This window comes from Dermochelys coriacea, chromosome 3, assembly GCF_009764565.3.
Source record: "Dermochelys coriacea isolate rDerCor1 chromosome 3, rDerCor1.pri.v4, whole genome shotgun sequence".
Lineage (NCBI taxonomy): Eukaryota > Metazoa > Chordata > Testudines > Dermochelyidae > Dermochelys > Dermochelys coriacea.
The window spans coordinates 97,687,718-97,711,227 of NC_050070.1; the positions used below are offsets into that span (position 1 = coordinate 97,687,718).

The window sequence follows — 23,510 nt, forward strand, 5'->3', positions numbered from 1 at the left end:
GAGACTAACAAATTTATTAGAGCATAAGCTCTTGTGAGCTACAGCTCACTTCATCAGATGCATCCGATGAAGTGAGCTGTAGCTCACGAAAGCTTATGCTCTAATAAATTTGTTAGTCTCTAAGGTGCCACAAGTACTCCTTTTCTTTTTGCTAACATTTCTTAAACAGTGTAATACAGTTTAAGAGGTCGTCATTATTTTGTGACTTGTTATTCACAGGTATTCAAGCTAGTTAAAAGAAAATCTGCTGGCCCTCAGATGTTGTCTATCCTAGTCAGATATATGACCCATAGAACAACATGGTGTTAGGTCAGGCCATATTGTGTTTCTTGAGACAACGTAATACAAGATGAGGGTGATAATACTTAGCATTTACATACCACATTGCGTTTTCAAAGCACTTTGCGAGCACTGTCCTATATATCTCAATCTGATACAATCTCCTTGTGATGGGGTGTATTCCTCACACTGGCCCCTGAAAGGTAAATTAGGCCAGACAAGCCTAAGTAGGGGAGAAATGTAGGCTATAAGGAGGCCACAAATGAGAAGCAGGCTCAGCTGGGAGGAACAGGAGTGGCCTGCATAAAACCCAGGAGCTGAGGGTTGCAGGAAGGGTGGCTGCAGTTACTCCCTGAGAGGAGGAAGTTGAGAGGCTGGTGAACCAAGAGAAGGTGGGAGCCAGTTATGTAGGAAGAAGCCCAGGGAAACAGCAGCAAGGGCTAAGATGATACGGGCCTTGGCTGCTCATTATAGGGTCCCGGGGCTGGAACCCAGTGTAAAGGGTGGTCCTAGGTTCCCCTACCAGCCACTAGCTAGTGACACAGGGTGTTGGAGATGTCATCCAGACAGCTGACAGGAGGGCCAAGCCATGGACTTGGAGCTGCAGCTTCTAGTCCGTGGCTTGGCCCTCAGCCATGTCACTAAGTTCCTCCCCTTCTAGGGAAATCACAGTCCTTCCGACCAGGAGTGGGGCAAATCTTCCTCTTCTCCACTGCTATAATAAAAACACCAAGGAACTTGCAATCTGCACAATACCTAACAAAAATAAGTGACAATACAAAGCAAAGGGGTGGGGAAAGAAAGATAAAGGTGAAATATGTTTGTCATGTAAGCATCTTGTTTGAGCTGTTCTTTAAAATTAGTTCTTTTGGGGTTAAGGTTGGTGATGACAGATGAAAAAATGTTCTCACTGAAAAAAAAATTTGTTGGAATTTCTTTGCAGAATTAAAAATAGTGGTTTTCAGTTTGTTCTAGGCTGGAACCTTCAAGATTTTGACTATTGTGACCACCAGTAAAAACCTTTCTGGCAGCTCATAAGGAGATTTTAGAACTGTTTTATTTTATTCTAATTTGCACTTTTATTAGGCTGAGTGTTGACCTAATATATATATATATATTTAAAGTGTTGAGTTTTAATAATTGTTATGTCATCTAGAATGTTTGCAGCAGGTGGTTGCTTAAAAACAGCGGAGTGGTCATTAACACCGACCTTGGTGTGTTCTTAGGCAAGAGGCCAAATTGAGTGACCATAAGCCAGTTAATACAACATAGCTGAATCTGACCAACTGTGAGAAGGCAGGGAGATGAAACAGTACCTAGGGGTCTATTTATACATGTGTGCAATTCCTATAATTATCAGTGGGAGATCCCTACATGTATGAAGAGGTGATTTATTTCTTTTAAAGTATCTGAGGCATTATAAGAAAGAGAATGGAGCTCAAAGCAAGCCTTCCCCCAAGCTCAAAAAAAAAAGGGTGGGGAGGGAGGAGAGAAGCAATGACTGTCATCAGTACTTTTTCCCTTTTAAGTTTACCTTTGTTTCATTAAAAAGAAAAGGAGTACTTGTGGCACCTTAGAGACTAACAAATTTATTAGAGCATAAGCTTTCGTGAGCTACAGCTCACTCGCTCTAATAAATTTGTTAGTCTCTAAGGTGCCACAAGTACTCCTTTTCTTTTTGCGAATACGGCTGCTACTCTGAAACCTTTGTTTCATTGTATCTTAGTTCACATAGGGAAGATGTTTATGAGTCTACACGAAGACCAGTATAAATTTGAGCCCTCAAAAATCAGCAAATCCTGATGAACAGATGGCAATTGTTTAATTAGGATGACACACTGACACAGTCTCTACAGTCATAGCTAAAACAAGCACTGCTCTGATGATGGGTAAAAATAATCCCTCTGACTTGTGTCTTGAAAGTAAAAGTTGTAAACAGTAGTCATCTGGAATTTCAATTCTCTTTCTTCTTTAGACTTCATCTTTTTTCTCAAAGGAGGCCTTCAGAGGGAAAAAAGGGATCAGCAAATGCTATGCGCTGCATTTTTAATTAATGTACTCTCATACCACCAGACTGGCTGAGTGCACTAACCCTGGGCTGCATAGTCTTCTGCATGTGTATAGCTATCTGAGTATTTGCTTAAAGTAGTGCTATGTCTCCTCTCAGAGACATATTAGAAATCTTAGGCACCCCTGCATAGTTGGCATATAAGATTACAATATGGCTTGGATATCCCTGTATTGCTGGTACACATTTTTGGTGGCCCAAGTATTAGAAAAGTCTTCACAGGCAATTATCTTAAAGTGGTAACTGCATTTTGTGCTTCATTTCTCATAAAGAATAAGAGTACAAAAATCAAAGAAACTGTCCTAGTGGGCACTACCTTTATTTAAGAAAATATTACAGTCATTGCTCAAAACACTGTGTAACTACATATTTTCAGGTGTGGGATCATTATTACTGAAATATTTTACATATGTTTAGAAGTGGAAATAGCTTGAGATTTGCGTTTGGCTGTTTACAAATTTTGATAACCCTTTTCTGGAAAGTAATGGGTCTTGGACGCTATCTGTATTAAGGAATTTCTCCTAATATAGACATGCTACACAACCCAGGTTTTTCACCAGTGCAGCTTTCTTGAGTATGTTACTGGATTAATCTGCACTGGGGTAACCTTGCTTTGCACCAGTACAGCACAGCTGTATTAGAGATTTGGGCCAGAGTACCTACATCAATATTGTCAACCGCCAGCATTCAAAAATCATGAGTCAGGCCTCCAAAAATCATGAGGTTAGTTTAAAACTCTTTTGCTATGATGCCTACAAAAAACTAGGAGAATGTATATCAGGAGCGAGGGCGGTGTGGATACTAGTCTAATAGGTTATACTGGCTGTAGAATGACTGTGCCTAATAGGGTACAAAATGTGAGCGAGGCCAAACAGCAAAAATTAAGATGTTTGTACACCAATGCGAGGAGTCTAGGTAACAAAATGGAGGAACTAGAGCTACTGGTGCAGGAAGTGAAACCAGATATTATAGGGATAACAGAAACATGGTGGAATAGTAGTCATGACTGGACTACAGGTATTGAAGGGTATGTGCTGTTTAGGAAAGACAGAAACAAAGGTAAAGGGGGTGGAGTAGCATTGTATATCAATGATGAGTTAGAATGTAAAGAAATAAGAAGCGATGCAATGGATAAGACAGAGTCCCTCTGGGCAAAAATTACATTGGGGAAGAAAACTAGTAAAGCCTCTCCTACGATAGTGCTCGGGGTGTGCTATAGACCTCCGGGATCTAATTTGGATATGGATAGAGCCCTTTTTAATGTCTTTAATCAAGTAAATACTAATGGAAACTGCGTGATCATGGGAGACTTTAACTTCCCAGATATAGACTGGAGGACCAGTGCTAGTAATAATAATAGGGCTCAGATTTTCCTAGATGCGATAGCTGATAGATTCCTTCATCAAGTAGTTGCTGAACCGACTAGAGGGGATGCCATTTTAGATTTAATTTTGGTGAGTAGCGAGGACCTCATAGAAGAAATGGTTGTAGGGGACAATCTTGGCTCAAGTGATCATGAGCTAATTCAGTTCAAACTAAATGGAAGGATTAACAAAAATAAATCTGCAACTAGGGTTTTTGATTTCAAAAGGGCTGACTTTCAAAAATTAAGGAAATTAGTTAGGGAAGTGGATTGGACTGAAGAACTTATGGATCTAAAGGTAGAGGAGGCCTGGGATTACTTTAAATCAAAACTGCAGAAGCTATCGGAAGCCTGTATCCCAAGAAAGGGGAAAAAATTCATAGGAAGGAGTTGTAGACCAAGCTGGATGAGCAAGCATCTTAGAGAGGTGATTATGAAGAAGCAGAAAGCATACAGGGAGTGGAAGATGGGAGGGATCAGCAAGGAAAGCTACCTAATTGAGGTCAGAAGATGTAGGGATAAAGTGAGAGAGGCTAAAAGTCGAGTAGAGTTGGACCTTGCAAAGGGAATTAAAACCAATAGTAAAAGGTTCTATAGCCATATAAATAAGAAGAAAACTAAGAAGGAAGAAGTGGGGCCGCTTAACACTGAGGATGGAGTGGAGGTTAAAGATAATCTAGGCATGGCCCAATATCTAAACAAATACTTTGCCTCAGTCTTTAATAAGGCTAAAGAGGATCTTGGGGATAATGGTAGCATGACAAAGGGGAAGGAGGATATAGAGGTAGATATTACCATATCAGAGGTAGAAGCGAAACTGAAACAGCTTAATGGGACTAAATCGGGGGGCCCAGATAATCTTCATCCAAGAATATTAAAGGAATTGGCACCTGAAATTGCAAGCCCATTAGCAAGAATTTTTAATGAATCTGTAAACTCAGGAATAGTACCGAATGATTGGAGAATTGCTAATATAGTTCCTATTTTTAAGAAAGGAAAAAAAAGTGATCCGGGTAACTACAGGCCAGTTAGTTTGACCTCTGTAGTATGCAAGGTCCTGGAAAAAATCTTGAAGGAGAAATTAGTTAAGGACATTGAAGTCAATGGTAAATGGGACAAAATACAACATGGTTTTACAAAAGGTAGATCGTGCCAAACCAACCTAATCTCCTTTTTTGAAAAAGTAACAGATTTTTTAGATAAAGGAAATGCAGTGGATCTAATTTACCTAGATTTCAGTAAGGCATTTGATACCGTGCCACATGGGGAATTATTAGTTAAATTGGAGAAGATGGGGATCAATATGAACATCAGAAGGTGGATAAGGAATTGGTTAAAGGGGAGACTGCAACGGGTCCTACTGAAAGGCGAACTGTCAGGTTGGAGGGAGGTTACCAGTGGAGTTCCTCAGGGATCGGTTTTGGGACCAATCTTATTTAATCTTTTTGTTACTGACCTTGGCACAAAAAGTGGGAGTGTGCTAATAAAGTTTGCAGATGATACAAAGCTGGGAGGTATTGCCAATTCGGAGAAGGATCGGGATATTATACAGGAGGATCTGGATGACCTTGTAAACTGGAGTAATAGTAATAGGATGAAATTTAATAGTGAGAAGTGTAAGGTTATGCATTTAAGGATTAATAACAAGAATTTTAGCTATAAGTTGGGGACGCATCAATTAGAAGTAACGGAAGAGGAGAAGGACCTTGGAGTATTGGTTGATCATAGGATGACTATGAGCTGCCAATGTGATATGGCTGTGAAAAAAGCTAATGCGGTTTTGGGATGCATCAGGAGAGGCATTTCCAGTAGGGATAAGGAGGTTTTAGTACCGTTATACAAGGCACTGGTGAGACCTCACCTAGAATACTGTGTGCAGTTCTGGTCTCCCATGTTTAAAAAGGATGAATTCAAACTGGAGCAGGTACAGAGAAGGGCTACTAGGATGATCCGAGGAATGGAAAACTTGTCTTATGAAAGGAGACTTAAGGAGCTGGGCTTGTTTAGCCTAACTAAAAGAAGGTTGAGGGGAGATATGATTGCTCTCTATAAATATATCAGAGGGATAAATACAGGAGAGGGAGAGGAATTATTTAAGCTCAGCACCAATGTGGACACAAGAACAAATGGGTATAAACTGGCCACCAGGAAGTTTAGACTTGAAATCAGACGAAGGTTTTTAACCATCAGAGGAGTGAAGTTTTGGAATAACCTTCCAAGGGAAGCAGTGGGGGCAAAAGATGTATCTGGTTTTAAGATTCTACTCGATAAGTTTATGGAGGAGATGGTATGATGGGATAATGGGATTTTGGTAAGTAATTGATCTTTAAATATTCAGGGTAAATAGGCCAAATCCCCTGAGATGGGATATTAGATGGATGGGAACTGATTTACTATAGAAAACTCTTTCCTGGGTATCTGGCTGGTGAATCTTGCCCATGTGCTCAGGGTTTGGCTGATTGCCATGTTTGGGGTCGGGAGGGAGTTTTCCTCCAGGGCAGATTGGAGAGGCCCTGGAGGTTTTTTTGCCTTCCTCTGTAGCATGGGGCATGGTTGACTGGAGGGAGGCTTCTCTGCTCCTTGAAGTTTTGAACCATGATTTGAGGACTTCAATAGCTCAGACATGGGTGAGGTTTTTCATAGGAGTGGGTGGGTGACATTCTGTGGCCTGCGCTGTGCAGGAGGTCGGACTAGATGATCAGAGTGGTCCCTTCTGACCTTAGTATCTATGAATCGACGACTGTTCAGCAGCTAGTATCCTGAGATCACTCACTGTCTATCATGCTGACCAGTATTGTCTCACTGTTTCCTTTTACTCCACTGTCCGTGCCCACCTGTTGTTGCTTGTCCTATACTTAGATTTTATACTCTTTGGGGCAGAGGTCATCTTTTTGTTCTGAGTTTGTACAGAGCCTGGCACAATGAGGTTTCAGTCCAATAATATATTTTGGGTCTTTTATTAGCCTTGTTTCTGAGCCTTTAATAGTCAACATTTTCAAAATTTTCTCTGCAAGCATGAGGTCTAGAAGCTTACTTTTACAAAAAATGAACGCTGAGATTCTCATGTAATATCATGACTCTAGGAGATGGGGATTTAAGAAAAACAGCAAAAATGAAATTCTTGATAAAATCATGAGTTTGCAACATTACTGCATCAATGCAGTTACATAGGTGGGAAATTCATTTATGGGTAAACAGGTAAGCCTACAGAAGATGGCTCTCTAGACAGCTTGCTCTGTTTATGTCATAATGTACTTCTACGACATTGTGATAGACACTTGTAAAAGGAGACTGCTGAACAAATCTCAGTGTTTGGGTTTAGTTCAGCAACGTTAACAAGGCAGATTCAGATGGGCTTGGATTCCTACACATATTCTTCACTCAGTCCTCATGATTTTTAAAATGGCCCAACCAGTGAGTAAAGAATATTCATTTTGGTTGGTTCAAGCGCTGTTGCTGTTAAAAAGAATTAATGCTTTCAGGATAATTAAGGCTGCCTAAGTCATTTATACTGGTGTTATTTCATGGATGTACTGCCACTATAGTCAATGGCAACCTAGTGCTATCCAAGCGATGCTGATTGCCACACAAACACGTATGTAAACCTGTATATAGGCACTCGAGACATAATTGCTTCTACCCTCAAATGGTCTTGTAAACTGAAGTAAGAGTGATTTTTTTCCCCATATACCAGGAGGACACTTTTATTCCTACAAATTTACAGTCTTCTCATAAACTAATACAATAATTTCATGGTCAATGGATCTTTCTCTTGTGCCCGTTCTTCAGTTTAAGTGTAGCTTAAAGTGTTCAGTAAAAATCAAAACACATATGAAAACTGTTTAGAAGGTGCAACTTTAGCCTCAGTAAATGTCAGCTAAGCTCCTGTTGATGCCTGTTGGTGCAACCTCTCTTGCAGTACTTGGATCTGTTAGATAATGTGCATGTGTTTCTTCAAGGAGGCTTGTTTTGCAGACTGAAGAAATGTTGGTTCAAGTGCTGTTCCACATAAATAATGACCCGCCTCCCTCTTTAGGTCTCCCAAGATGATTAAGATTTTGCTTACTGACCCTAAGCAACCATACTGATTTTTCATGGATTTAGAGCCCATACTGTCAAAGATAATCTCTTAGTACTCTCTAGGAGACCTTCTTTGCCCCAGTAGGTAAAACGTCTGCTACATGTGCTCAGATTGTATTTTGCAACAGATTTCTTTTTACTGGGGTGCAACTGTTCTATCATTGATGCTTCTTTAACTATATTAGGCGTACATTATCTTGTAGATGCCAAAATTCTAATCACTGTGTCTGTGTGGGAGTTTTCACAAACAACACTCCTGGCCCTCTGACCAGTTTTTTAAAAAAACGAAAACAAAACACACACTTCCATGCTAAGGTCCAATCGGCTCAGCTCCGTGGGGGGTTTCCAGTGCTTGGGTGCGTTTTAACCATCCTGCCATAAATCAAACTGTGCAGAGCAATGAAATTCTGATAGCTGTGCGATGAGATGACTGGATAGTGTTACAGTTCCCTCATTAAGAAGAACTGGAGTTAAGCGAGGGAGTTGAGCTTTCAGCTGTATTAAAACAACAAGTGTGGGAGAAAAGGCTAGAGTGAGGGAGTTCACCTTATCACAACAAAGACTTTGCATGCACATTATATCAAGTCTCCTGAACTTCATCCTGCTGGGTAGTTTATCAGAATACCAAGATGAATAGAACAGAAAAGAATTTTGTCTATATATACCCTGGTTTAAATCTTCTAGCTCAGTTTTCATCCTCATTCTTTCTCTGTTATTTCACTCCATTGCAATGGACTCCACCTCCTCAAAAATAAATTCATACTATATCAGATTTTATAACAATATTAGTATAGTGATCATATTATCTAAAGAAAACAGCGAAACTAGGAGCCAGGGTGGGGCAAGAACTTTGCCAACTTAAAAAGAAAAGGAGTACTTGTGGCACCTTAGAGACTAACAAATTTATTAGAGCATAAGCTTTTGTGAGCTACAGCTCACTTCATCGGATGCATTTGGTGGAAAAAACAGAGCAAAAAAGAAAAGGAGTACTTGTGGCACCTTAGAACAGAGCTCTGTTTTTTCCACCAAATGCATCCGATGAAGTGAGCTGTAGCTCACGAAAGCTTATGCTCTAATAAATTTGTTAGTCTCTAAGGTGCCACAAGTACTCCTTTTCTTTTTGCGAATACAGACTAACACGGCTGCTACTCTGAAATTTGCCAACTTAGAAACTCACTGATCACTTCCCATTCATTCTAATGTGACCAAAACAACTGACTTCTCCTTCAGCTTTGACCTCTACCTTTTTTATTAATTGTAGCCAATTAACCCCCCGCCCCCAACAGATGAATCATATGTCCCCCTTATTATCCTCTTATCAGTGCAGTCTGTGTGTTACCATTGTTTAAACACAAGAGACAATAGAAATGTGTCTTCATGTGGGAGAGCATTTTCGGACAACAGCATGTGAGTAAACTGTGTAATATGAATTGAGACATGTAATCAAATTTCAGAGGAAACCTGAATGAAAATCTTGCTGTTACTTTTCTATACAGCAGTGTGAACATAAGAATTTTATGGACTGTATAGGTTCAAACAAAGCAAAAACCACCACTACCACCAAAAACATCAGCCTTGTTGGCTTGTTTAAAAGCAATAAGGTCCAAAAGACTTCACTTTGAGAAAAGGATTAGTGAAGTCTTGGCATCAAGACAAAATGAAAACACAGGAGATACTTTCATGAATTATTGCAAAATTCAGACAAGTTATGCAGAAGATATTGATTATGAAAAGTGTTAATTTACACCAAACCATTACAAGAGAATGGGATCATTTTGCTGACACTCTGTTAGTACTTGGATTTACTGTGCTTCCTAAGTGACTTATTAATTTATAAGCTAGACAGGCCAAAGTCTGGAACAACATCTGGAGGTCAGAGAAAGAGAACAGCGATGTACTTGATTTTTCATTCAATATTTTCATTTTGATTTATCTTGGATGAATATTTCATTATGGCCTACTGGATGCTCTTTGATTACTTGGACATGGGGTCTAATGCTTATGTACACTGTAAGCTCCTTGGGGCAGGGAGTGCACCTTTTAACCTATTTCCTCAGCACCTAGCAAATGGGATCTGATACTGACTCTCTCTGGGTGTTACTACAATACACATATCCAGCAATAATCGTGTATTCCCCCATATGCTTGAAGCTTGCCTGTTTATAAACCAGTTCAAGCGCCTTTGGCTGTCTATTGGGGCTGAGGTATGGAGGCAAATTAATTTGCTACCTTGGCATGGAGCAGGACTTTACGCTCAGTTGCCCAGGGCCAAATGTGATACATTTATTGTGGGTGCTTCTATATGGTTCATGTGATTGCTTTCTCATCACCAATGCAAAAAAGACCACTTTGTTAGACCAGTCATCTGACCCAGTAAACGTATATGACCTCATATAGGCCCCAATTCAGCAAAGTACTCAAAAGTGTACCCTACAACCCACGTGCCTAAAATTAAACACATGCTGAATCTGGGCCACAAAGAAGCTGGGTACTACAAGTAACTACCTACATTGATTTCAGAGTAGCAGCCGTGTTAGTCTGTATTCGCAAAAAGAAAAGGAGTACTTGTGGCACCTTAGAGACTAACAAATTTATTAGAGCATAAGCTTTCGTGAGCTACAGCTCACTTCATCGATGCATCCGATGAAGTGAGCTGTAGCTCACGAAAGCTTATGCTCTAATAAATTTGTTAGTCTCTAAGGTGCCACAAGTACTCCTTTTCTTTTTACCTACATTGAGTTTCAGTAAAAGAAACCAATTTCCACAGTGTATCCCTCCAGTTGTTAATACTAAAGAAATGCAAGTGATAAAACACCTGCCACTTCTTTCTATGCTTGGATAGAGCCTTTCATCTTTGTACCCACCAGTGCAAAAATATTGTAGAGCTTTAAAATATTTCACATATTATAAAGCGCTCTTGTGAAATTTGGGGTCTACACCAAACACTGAAACACACAGCCATGGTTCCTGGTATTGTTCAGGCACTCAGCAGCAGCTTTTCATAATGCTACAGGCAAGCAGGAGAACCCTAATAAATATATATTATATGTAATGACCCAGACAAAGAGGTAATTGGAAAGACCATTGGCTCTGGTTGAACTTGCTGAATATTTTCCCTTTTAGTGGTTTTGCAGTGTGAAGAGTAATCCTACTTTTTATATGAAGATTCTTCAGCTTCAACATGAGGCGACATATTTTTGGAATAGAATGGGTGTTGCTTGGATTTGACAATAGTGGTTGCATTACAAGAATCAAAATAGAATATAGTGCAATAGGATATTGCTGTGCCATTTGCTGTGGCTGGTGGGATGTCAGTGCATTACAGTTTTGTAAATTATCATTAGTAGATGCTTCACCCTCAAGGATAGCAATAATGAGGATAACAAAATTTCTGCCCTGTCTGTGGATTAGCAGGCATTCACATGTTCAGAGTTAAGTGAAGTTTTAGGCTAAGTTGTTAAAAATAGGGGTGACTAAAGTTAGGCTCTTACCATACATTAAATTCTATCTTAGGGTTTTATACTGCTGTCCATTACCATAGTATGAGTGACTTGCTTTAAATTATTACCCTTTACTGAAATTATAATGGAAGGGTTTAATATCAAGTTCTCTCATTGTCTGTAATTGTTAATTCAAAACTTCCACTGACTAAACATCTAGGACCAAGTCTTATGGTGTCTATATTCAAGAGAAATGGCTACAATCATATTGCTAGACAGATTTAAAAGGCACCTTGGCTACTGAAGCCACATAAGAATTCAGGTGCAATTAAGGATCCAAACACATCCCCTAAATTGTGACTCTCCTGAATATCAATAATGAGAGAAGGCAGCATACATCTCATATCCTCAAAACCAGTACCACTCCTGACTTGTTTGCATTGATCTTCAGTCAACCACTGCTCATCCAGCTCCCTATCTCAGTCAGCCATTCAGAAAGATACACCATTATTATTGATGTTATTTTATATATATATATATATATATATATATATATAATGTTATATTTATCTATCTATTTATAGGAGTGCCTACAGGTCCTAATCAGGAGCCCATCATGTGGGGTTCTCTTCAGATGCACACAAGAGAGTCCCTTCTCAAAAGAGCTTACAGTCTAAATAGGGGGATGCCTTAACAGGTGAGTGGAAGGGGGACAATTATGACAGTAACAAACACACGGTTCCATGGCTTAGCTTTGTGCATAATTTAGCAACCTTCAATTTAATATACACAAACAAAAATAAATGGGTAAGACATTAATGGATCTCTGAACAGGCCACTTGTTTAGCATTATCACTAGGCAGTTAGCTATGGGCAGTTAACTCTATAGGTTCAGTAAGAAAGAGACTGTACAGATTGTTCTGTAGAACTATGTATGTGAAATGGCTCAAGAAGATAGTGAAATGATTTCAACTTCTCACAAATCACAGAACAGTAACTTCTCACCTACTTGGAATGGAAGTATTTCTGTCATTTGGACTTCCTGGGGCATCTATCCAGACTGGCCCACATTATTTCTGGCTCTTCCCTTATGTCTGTGAACAACTCCAAATAAAATGTATCCATTTGCAAATTACTGTTTTATCAATGTTCTCAGATAAAGCATTTTATTATGTAGAATACACTAAATGTCCTCAAAGACCCAAATAACATAGGTCCAGCTCTTCAAAAGTACTTAGGGGTTGCTTTGCTGACCATTGCCACACCTAATCCCTATGTAGTCTAGTGGAATCCTCAACCCCGAGTTAGTTGCCGGTGCCTAAAGAAGGGATTCTCAGAAGCCAGCAAGTTGACTGGGGTTCTGCCTAAGCTAGCCAGGAGTGAAATGCCAAGAAGAGGGGTAGGAAAAGGAGTGGGGCATAGGCATCTAAACGGTGATGTGATGTGTATGGCTGGTGGGCCAGAGATAGGCACCTACCTCCACTCAAGATTCTTAGCCATAAACCCTCTCTAGGAATTACGCATCTAAGCCAGGTCAGCTGCTTAGGTAGCTCATGCCATAGCAGCTGAAACAGTCTTTTGCTTTCTCTGTCTCCTGCTTATGCTTGATACCTCTCTCATTATGTAGGTGCTATGCTGCAGCATTTGACAGGTCTCAGGTGTACTTAGAGCAGGCCTACAGGATCAGGCCCCACGAATGAGATTGGCATTTCCCTGCCTAATTTGAGAATCCTGCTTTGGAACTTCCAAGACTTTGACTTGAGCTAGGACTTCGAGCTGTTTGTTAGCTGTGGTGTGGCTTCAGGGCTTAGGTGGCTTTGTGAATGCTGATTGGTGAAAACTTAAGGCCCTATGGGACTTGGGTGCCTGCAGGGTTAGGTGGCAACTATCAACAGTTTTGAAAACGTCGGTGGTGCTTAAATGGTGGACTATTTAGCTCCTAAAGAGGCAGATAGGCACCTAAATACCTTTGAGGATGTGGGTCCCCACAGTGGACCACTAGACTAGTGATTCTCAACCTGCAGGTCGTGGGCTGCTTGCAGCCCAATCAGCACACAGCTGCGATCCATGTGACATCCTTGTGGCCATACAGGTAATATATATATTGAGTAGATGCAGCCACATAACACAGAAAGAGCCCACAAAGGTAAATAGGTTGAGAACCACTGCTCTAAGGGCATGGTTCTTGACTTCACTGGGCTTGGATCAGGCCTTAAGAGCTTTACTGTGTGCCTCTATAATAATTTAATTGACTGTGAAGATAGTTACTCCTAGAGATTTGTGGTTTGATTTTTCAGAGGTGCTGACCACCTGCAGTTTCCATTGACTTTGAAAATCAACAGCTCTGAAAATTGGGCCACTAGAGGGCTGAGGAAGGACCTTGTTCTCAAAATGTCAAACTTTCACACTCATTTCAAACTGCATCCACTTGAGCAGTCCACTTGGATTCCCAATATATAATTATTTACTGTTCTTTGAAGATCATTCCATACGACTTGTTGTTGAGCCTAGGTGATATAAAGCTAGACTCATTTCACAATGTCCAACAAATAAGAGGCTTCTGGACACAAAAGGAACTAGCCTCGCACTTTCTGGCTTAGGACTCCTGGAAGCAGATGGTATGCATTTTATACCTAAGCTTATTCAGCATTTAGTGCTGGCTGCTAGATAAGTCCTTGGCACCTGACTTGAAATCTCCTATTCCCCTGAAAATTAACACCTGGTTTCAGAAATGCTGGCCTATGCAAGTGATAGAAAAACTCTCTAGCTTTATAAAAAGAAAGGTCATGCACTAGTATGCTGTCTTGAAGCTTGTTAGCCAAGAAATCCAACCCTCTATTAGAGCTGTGTAAAATCACTAGGGGAAAAAAATTGAAAAATGAGAGCAATGACATTTGTCATAGACACAGTTAAAAATGCATGGAGTTTAATATGTCCATAAATACATGTAGTATTATCCCTATTTTACAGCTATTGAAACTCAGACACAGAGGGTAAAGCAAAATTTTCAAATTTGAATGCCTAAAGCTGGAGGCCTAAGTCCATATATAGTCACCTAAAGAAGTAGCATAATTTTACAGAGGTGCTGCACACCACAGATCACTCATTTATGATGTCTTTTGGTGCCCAAGTTTAGACAACAACATTTAAATTTTGGCCTTAACTTCTGATTCAAAGTTACCCCATCTGTATAATGGAGATAATAATTTTTACCAACTTCATAGGGATGCTGTAAGGCCTAGCTAAAAAGTTTGTAAAAGTTTATATGGAAGTGAAAAGTATTGTTAAAGTTAGTCAATGGCACAGGTGGGAATGGCACTTTGGCTTTATGGACTGAAATCTGATTCACAAAGGTACTTAGGTGTTGTGACACCTAACTCCTAGGAGCCCTACTAACTCCTTGAATTCTGAGCACGGTTTTAGGCACAAGCTAGCCAGGAGTGAAATGCAGAGGAAAGGGATAGGATTTAGATTCAGAGGTCAGTGCTTAATTTGTGCCAGGGTTTGCCAGTTCATAGCCCCGGCTCTTCTGAGCTTGCAGCATCAGTTATGAATATAAAAAAATTGCTTGAGCCCCAGCATCTCTTTCATTACAAATTAAGCACTGACAGAGGTGGTTAGGTGCCTAACTCTATTAATCTGAGCCTTAGGCCCCAGACTGACAGGCCAGAGATAGAAGCCTCCCTCTGCTTGATGTTCACCGCTATTAATACTCTCCTGGAATTAGGCCCTTAAGCCAGGTCAGCCCTTTCTTACAAAAAAATACGAGAGAGAGATAGAGAGAGAGATCAAAATATGCAATAGTCCTGTGGTTATGGGAGACTCAGGTTCAAATCACTACTCTGCTTGATTTTAGAGCAGGGATTTAAGCTTTGGTCTCGCTGACATCCCAGATGAGTGCCCTAACCACTGGGATACTGAGTACTCTGAGGTACCCCCAACCCTTCAGTTGTCTATTGCATGAGGCCTGTTCCTGTAGTCGTGCTTAGAGCATGCCCATGGGACCAGACCCCACTGGTGAAGTAGGCGGGGGATGTCTAATTTGAGAATATCACTGGGGTTTCATCTTGTACTTCTGCTAGAATTCCAAGCAGCTCTTTAGCTGTGGGAGAGCATCAGGACTTAGGCAGCTTTGCACATGTCTATCAGAAACGTAGTGCCTAGAGGGTTAGACGGCAGCTGAGCAGTCATTTTGAGAATGTCAGTGGTACCTAAATGTTGGACTTACATGCCTAAAGAGGCAGATAGGGTATTAGGCATCTAACAGCTTAGCACTCATTTATCTGAGACAAGTAAACTGTAAATTGGCATCTTACTTCCTCAAGGTCAAAATGTAACCCACCTCTTTCATTTTGATCATTTTTTCCCCACAAAATTGTTGCTATTGTAATATTGTTGCAATTTTCATCTCCCTCCACTGCTTAAGTGGCAGGGGTGGATGCTGAGATGTCCAAGTGGAGAACTGAATGATTAAAGCCCTGATCCATCTCCCTTTAAATTAATTGGAAAGAATCCCATTGATGTAAATGGGTGTTAGATCAGTCAATGGGAATTAGGCACCTAGGTGCATCTGAAAATTCAACTTGGCACCTATCTGCATCTTTAGGCACCTGAATATCTTTGAAAATCTGGCACTAGGTGCGTATTTGTGCACTCATGTAGGAAGTCATTTTTGAAAAATAAATTTATGCATGGCCAAGATTTTAAAAAGTGATTAGTGATTTTGGGGTGCCCAACATATAAGGCATCTTAAAGGGATCTGATTCTCTGAGGGCAGGCTGTCAACGTTTTCTCAAAATTAGACCCTTTTAAGGTGTCTCAAATTGGAATGCAGATATTGAGGTACCCAAAATCACTGGTCACTTTTGAAATTCTTGTCTACGGTCCAGATCTCTCAGTATCATAGTCCTTAATTTTGGAGGTTTATCAAACACATTTGTTTAAATTATTTATGCCCCAAATGTTTCAGGTTAACAAAAAACATCTATTCCATTGATATATAAACCCTGAAGATAATGCTTTGTTCCCTTCTTGTGATAAATAACACCTCCCGAGACTAGCTACTGTTTAAATTTGTTTCATGAGTGTGATACTCTTACAGTACATATGTGAGCAGCAGGATTTCTGCCAGGTTACTAAGAAAAATTTGGTGATTGAGTACCAGTTCCAATTCTAGAACTATGAGCTCTGCACCATTAAAAAAATGTAGATCTTTAATATAATACTATGATATAATGCCACTTTAATCATTGGGGATTCAACATATCCTTTCCACTTGCATCCTTTATCACTCATTCAAAAGCTAGCATTCACTCTGTTTGCTGGTGTTACCTTTTTTGTTGTTGTTTATACAGTACCTCTCATACCATATCCCATCTACATGATTCTGTTTCTTTTTATTAGACAATCATGACTCATTACAGTTGTTATAGGAACAATTGAAACATTCACCTAATTAAAAGTCACAGATCATAAACTTCAATTTGGTCATAATGCTAATTCTCTTCCAAGATTTTTTGATGGTAAAAGTGAAAAATAAACAAAAATAAGCCTTTGTTTCGCTTATCATTACTATAAACTAGTGATGTCCAAAGCACAGTGAAAACCCTTATGTTCAGGAAGTCCAATCCTACTGCATTCCATGTTTGCTTTTAGAATCAATATTCTGTTCTCTAATTTGGGCTCTGTGCACAACATTTAGAGTCAGATCTTGCCGGTTAGACACAGTCTATACTTAAACATGTAGAGCTAGATCTTGTCTATGAGACACAGTCCAGAGTAAGAGGAAGTTGTGCTGACACTGGTGGAACTCTACCAGTGATAACAATGGTGGGAGTGCTGGTGAAGACTGGCCATAGATGTTTTAACCACTGTGGTTCTTTATCCTTGCTCTTAGAAGGGCTAGATAATAGGATGGTTAAAATGTTGGTGGCCAGTCGACACTTGCACTCCCGACATGGCTTTCATTGGTAAAACTGCACTGTTGGCAGAGCAATGGAAAAGTTGCAGACAATGCTCAAAGTGAAGGGTATGTGGAAAGAAGCCTGCTTCAAAGTGGTGTCGGGGGAGGGGTCCCATATATTTGCAATCCCCCCTCTACATGTCATTATTTACATACCTGGCTTTTACCTGTTAAATTTTGACTGCCTTACACACTCACTAAGCCACTAGAAACATAGGAATTATCATAGTGCATCAGATGTGTTCCATCTAATTCAATATCCCAGCAGTATCAGTTGCTTCAGAGGAAGACATAATCTACCTCCCGGGGAAGTTTCTTCTGAATCCCTGTAAAGTAGTGGTTGGTTTATGCCCTGAAACGTGAGAGTTTATGCCCCTTATATATAAATCCTATCCAATTTAGTCCCATTAGCCCTATAGTGGCTAATATTTAAAAATATAAGCGAAGCCATCAGCCTTAATGCAAGTTCAACCAGTAAAGAGTATTTTCTTTGATCAGTTTAAAATGTGTTACCCTTCATATTCTTGCATTATGAGAGCGTAAACAGAAGTGATCAGTTTCCCTCTGCTGTACAATTTATTATTTTGTATACCGTCGTCTTTGTGACTATTTTGAACACTTTTCACAGGTTCACAGCTACTCCTGCTTTTAAGAATTAACCTGCCAGAGAAATTCCTCATACCCTCCATATAGGAAAACTGCACCCAAATTTACATTGACCTGAGGTGTAGGAACAGAAATATTCAGTTGTAGGCCAGTGGCAGATGTAGGTCAAGTTTTTCTCAAGGGATGAGGAGCCCAACTTGAAACACCATTAAAGGGGTCTGATTTTCAGAGATTGGGTTCTCAGTCCTATATGGCTAGCCATAATGGAGGTCACAATTACCCCCTAGGTTTTTATATGGAAAAACCTTGCTACAAGGAGGCAAACTTTCAGAAAGGGTCAGCTTAATGAAGTCATAAATATGTAGTGTAAAAGAGCACTAGGTGTATGCTACATAGGTGTTACTGTTGCATACACTGCCCAAATTTCAAATACTATGCAAGTGATGCCCAATGACTTACATTAAACTTCACAGCAATTGAAATTATAATTCTGAAAATAAAGGGAAATTTGATTTGGGGATATGCCATTGTGACTACCATTGTGATAGCATCAAAATCTGGGTTCTTCACCATCACAACATATATATTGGTAGGCTATGACTTCCCAAGGGCCTCAGCCTGACCTCCAAGCTTGCACAGCATGTTGTGTAAAATCTTGCACATTCAAACCCCTGCCTTTGCATGGACTTTCACAATGCAAATCAAGTTGTTAGACAACTTGGGGAAAATTTTGCCCCTGCCTCGACGGCTGGCACAGGTCTCTTGGCAGTGGAACAAAAGTCTAATGTGATTTATCAGTGATATGGTTCCCATAAACTGACAAGTGCTGTTCTTCTCCTGGAGCAGCTGGTATTTGGTTCCTCATCTCCTTTTAAAGGTGATTTTATATATTTATAATGTGTTCCTGAATTTCACTCAGAAGTCTTCTTTTATTGATATGTACTTGGACTGTACATGGAAGTAATGAAGGAAGTGGAGAATAGTACAGTTTGTAGTGGCTTGTTTACAAAAATGTCTTTCCAGCACTAGGTGTTTGCACCCTACTCGGGTATGATTTCAGTTTTGCCCTTGAAATAAGAGCTGAGTAATATTCCCAGCACATACTTCCCCTGCCAAACATTGAACTGATTCTGGACAGCTTGTGGTGTTGCTTTCATATGTATTCCATATGTATTTTCATTTATTCAACCAAGAGTTGTAGGCACCTGATAAAGGGTAGTGCTACATTTAAAGATTTAATCACACCGACTTGCCACGTGACTGTCTCAGATAAATAATAGAGGAGAACCAATTGCCTATAATGACTACTTTGCCTATTTTATCTCAAACTTCTCAACTTGAATAACATATACTTTCTGTTATTAAGGAGGGAGATTGTCTGAATTCCAGATATGAACTTTGATAGTACCCGAACACAAGGAGGCCAAGGTGCGGATTTAGAATACCTGACCTACTTCTGAGCAGGCCATCATATTGAATCACATCCTCTGAGGAAGTATCTGCTTAACAATCAGTACTTCGGGGAGTATTACTGAGGCGTGAGTTGTGGCTCCATAATTAAGGCTGTGCTGAGCTTTGTGCTTAAGGCTGTGATTTTTAAAAAACACAGCATTTCCCCCCTGAAAAGTACTCTTTGAGTATAGAAAGCATTTTCTGAGAATTTACAAGTAAATCCATTAATAAGTTTAGGAGTTAGAATTGATTAAAAATGGGTTCTTTAAGAAATTTTGCACCTGGTGTCAGACATTTCCTTTTAAGTCTGACTCATCTTATATCAGAATAAAATCAACTCTTCAAACTCTCCATTATTAAAATTCACTGAAATCTTGTGCATAAGTTACATATGAAGAGGGGTTTTTTTAGGACTAATGGTTATTTTTGCCATTATTCATTATAACTGCAAGTTTCTCCTTCAGTCCAGTCTGACAACAATAGTAGATGGCAACCCTTTAGAAAGAGGGCAATCCTTCATGAGTTTCTCTGAAGGAAAAGATTTTATGCACCAGCCTTAGCTCACAAAAGAAATTTTGGTTATGAAAAAATAATGGCCAAAATGACCATTAATCCTAAATATTTCCTTTAAAAAGTTACACATTGCATCAGATCTACCCAACGGACAGAGGGGAAGACCTGTTTGCATGTGCATACCTGCCGGGAAATGTAGGGGGTGCTGGAGGAAGGTGGAAACTGGCTGGTATTTTTGTTTGCAGGGGAATGTATGGAAGTGCAAGATGCCAGCAGAATTCAGAGGACAGGAAGGAGGGGGAAACTGGGGTGTACACTCTGGGTACTTTATGTTACTCTGGTGAAACAAGCAACAACCCTATCTTCCTCGGCCAATTTTCAGCCACTATTACTGAGATGTACAGTATCTGCAGAGATGAAATGGAAAAATTTCCATACACCACTTATTTGTAAGGCTTTTGATTGTGGGTTTTAACTGATAGACACCAATAAAACACATCAAATTTTAAATAATAAAATAAAATTAAAAATAATATTTTTCCAGTAAACACCGGAAATGCTTGCTTATACCTAAGGGTTTGTTTAAATGGGGAGTAATGGATGATGTGATTTCTAAGGGTATGTCTACATTGCAATGTAAACCCAGGTTAGTGGGACTTCTTGAATCAGCTGATCCGTGTTAGGAACTTTGGGCTTGAGCATTTACATTGAATTTAACCCTAGGTTAAGAATTTTGTGACCCATGCTTGAACCTAGGGCTCTGGGGTCAATACTACAGCGCACAGACCCAAGTCAAAATAACCATGTTCTAGAGTCCCTAGAGTCTCAAAATGTTGTCACTATAGCTCTAGGAACATGGTGCACTGTGAGAAAACTTCACTGCCCACCCTGCACATGACCAGGAAGAAGCTTGCTTTGCAAAAGGCTTGATCGGTTCGCTCTCCATTGCAAACCCAGGAGGCTTTCTGACAATGTTCTTGCAGATCAGTGATCAGAAGAGAATAAGTTAATGCTGACCTGAGCTGCTGCCATATGCAGAGGGATAGGTAGCTTCCATTTTCAGTAGAGTGGTTTGCAGATTGTTGGGATAGAGCGCGCTAAGGAAGTTGTCCTGTGGAATTGTGGGATAATTCCAGATGACTCCCAGGACCTGAATGAGGCAGGGCTGTGGCTACACTGCAAAGCAATAGGGCTTGGACCCTGGGTGCCAGCTTGGTTTGAGCTTGGACCTTCTAGCCCTGTAGGGTCCTGGGACCCTGGTCCAAGTCTGGGTTGGTGCAAGCATGGGCTTACATTGCAGAGTAGACATGCCCTAAGGGTACCAAGATGTTTACTCTTGGGGGAATTCTGTGCCACTACGCAATGAAGAATTTTGCAGAATTCCCTGTTTCTCCTGCAGAATTTCTGGTTGCCACTAGGGACCAGAGGCTGTTCGCTCTTTGATCTTCATTCTCCCAGGGACCCAGCCAGCTCTGGCAAAGGGTGAGAAAGGCAGCCAAGCTCCCGCCTCTTCGCCTCCTTCTCCCTCCCAGTGCTCCCCGCCACCCTGCTGCCTAACAGCTGTTTGGTGGTGCTTAGGACTTTCCAGGAGGTAGGGGAAGGAGCGGGGACATGGCGTGCTCAGGGGAGGAGGCAGAGAAGAGGTGGGGTGGGGCTAGGGGCAGCAGTGTGCAGGGTCGAGCACCCACCGGGCAGACGGGAAGTCAGCGCCTATGCAGGGCCACACCACACCATGTCCCCAGGTGAGACAGTAAAGAAGTTGTGGAGAGCAAAGGCTCGGAATGCTGCTGTCTGCTGCATGGCTGGGCTCTGTGGGGAGGTGGGTGCTGGTGTCTGGGGGATACCCCACAGCTGGGCTCTGTGGGGAAAGGGGGTGCTGGTGTCTGGACCAGGGGCTGCACCATGGCTGGGCTCTTTGGGGAGAGGGTGCTGGTGTCTGGGGGGTACCCCATGGCTGGGCTTTGGGGGGGGAAGGGTGTGGGTTTCTAGGCTGGGAGGGTACATTCTTGTACCCTCTATGGCTGGACTCTGCAGGGAAGGGAATGCAGGTGTCTGGGCTCTGGAGGCCCTCCCACAGCCCCCTTCAGCAGCCCCAAACTGGAGCTAGGTTGTCGTTGGGGTTTCTTTAGTGCTCTAGTCCTGGAGGAATCTTTTTGGATCTTGTCTGTATTGTTGACATACTTGTTGATAGGTATTTTGAAATAAATTACCAAAATAATTGAAACTGGAGTGATTATATTGTGTTATTTTGACAAACAACAGATGCAGAATTTTGCAGAATTTTAAAATATTGTATGCAGAATTTTTAATTTTTTAGTGCAGAATTCCCCCAGGAGTAGATGTTGCACCTTAATTGGTCCACGTAGACTCTGCTGGTTGACTCTGAAGGTTCCCTAGTAGGCTTTAGTATAGTGTTGTTTGACATAGTACAATATTAAAACACATTAGTGGGACATTACAAAGAAATTACTCATTGCAGTATATACTACTTTGATGAGTAATCTTTATAATATTCCTAATTTCAAAGAGAGTTCTCCCAAACCCTGATTTTTGGACATCTACATAAAACTAAAAAATTGATAAAAAATAAACCCTGAAAAAGGAAACAATAAATCCTGAAAAACAGAAGCATGACTTATTAGTAATGACTTCTTGTAGCTTTTTTTGCAGTACCATGTCCAAGTTTTGTTCCTTCCACATTGGGCCAGCAACACATTTCACCTTTGTTTTACTTTTTTCATTTATTTATTTTACTCTTTGAAGAGTTAGCAGCTAGACAGGCAGAGATTACAATGCCAGACCTGCAGGGAGAATACGATGGAGTAGTATTAAACCTGCATTTAGAGCTGGAAACCCATAAATAGTTCTATGTGTTCAAGTTGCTTAAAGCAGCTTCTTTATACTGAGCTGGAGCTGCTCTTGCATTCTAGAGCTGTTCAGTTGTCTATAGGTTTATTTACTCAGCTGAGGAGGCAATGGACCACTGATGCTGGAAGTGCAATACTCCTGGTATTAGCACTTATGCTTACACAAACTGGTTTTGCAATAAATTAATTAAAATAAATGAAGTCATGTATACATCTAAATACGTGTATAATCCAGTTACACATATCTGATTTCAAATTCAGTGTGAATTCATTCAACTGTATATCTGGAATATCAGTTCATATATTGTAGACACGCATGTATTAGAAGTGGGCTAGAAAAAAAACCCCCAGACCTAAACCTCTTCAATTGATGAAAAGATTCCAGATCCAAATTTTTTGGGTTTGGTCCCATCAGTATTCATATACAACACAGAATGGATTCCTGCTTTAAATGCCAAATTCAAATCAATCTGAACTATGGAGCTGCAACCAGTGCCTCTATTATAATAAGAAAAGGAGTACTTGTGGCACCTTAGAGACTAACAAATTTATTTGAGCATAAGTTTTCGTGAGCTACAGCTCACTTCATTGGATGCTTTCGATGAAGTGAGCTGTAGCTCACGAAAGCTTATGCTCAAATAAATTTGTTAGTCTCTAAGGTGCCACAAGTACTCCTTTTCTTTTTGCGAATACGGACTAACACGGCTGCCAGTCTGAAATCCATTATAAAGGAACCCAAATCAGAAAACTAGATCCAGACACTCTTGACATAAGAATATAAGATGGCCATACTGGGTCAGACCAAAGGTCCTTCTAGCCCAGTATCCTGTCCACTGACAGTGGCCAATGCCAGGTGCCCCAGAGGGAGTGAACCTAACAG

The 23,510-nt window shown here is 40.5% G+C and overlaps 1 long non-coding RNA gene across 1 annotated transcript; it reads left to right on the forward strand.

Moving 5' to 3' along the window:
• Positions 1 to 1,193: 1,193 nt before the first annotated feature.
• On the forward strand, positions 1,194 to 22,072 carry LOC122459348. Its single transcript, XR_006279965.1, has 3 exons — positions 1,194 to 1,204; positions 4,061 to 4,063; positions 21,909 to 22,072. It is a non-coding gene; the product is annotated as an uncharacterized LOC122459348 (long non-coding RNA).
• Positions 22,073 to 23,510: the final 1,438 nt, after the last annotated feature.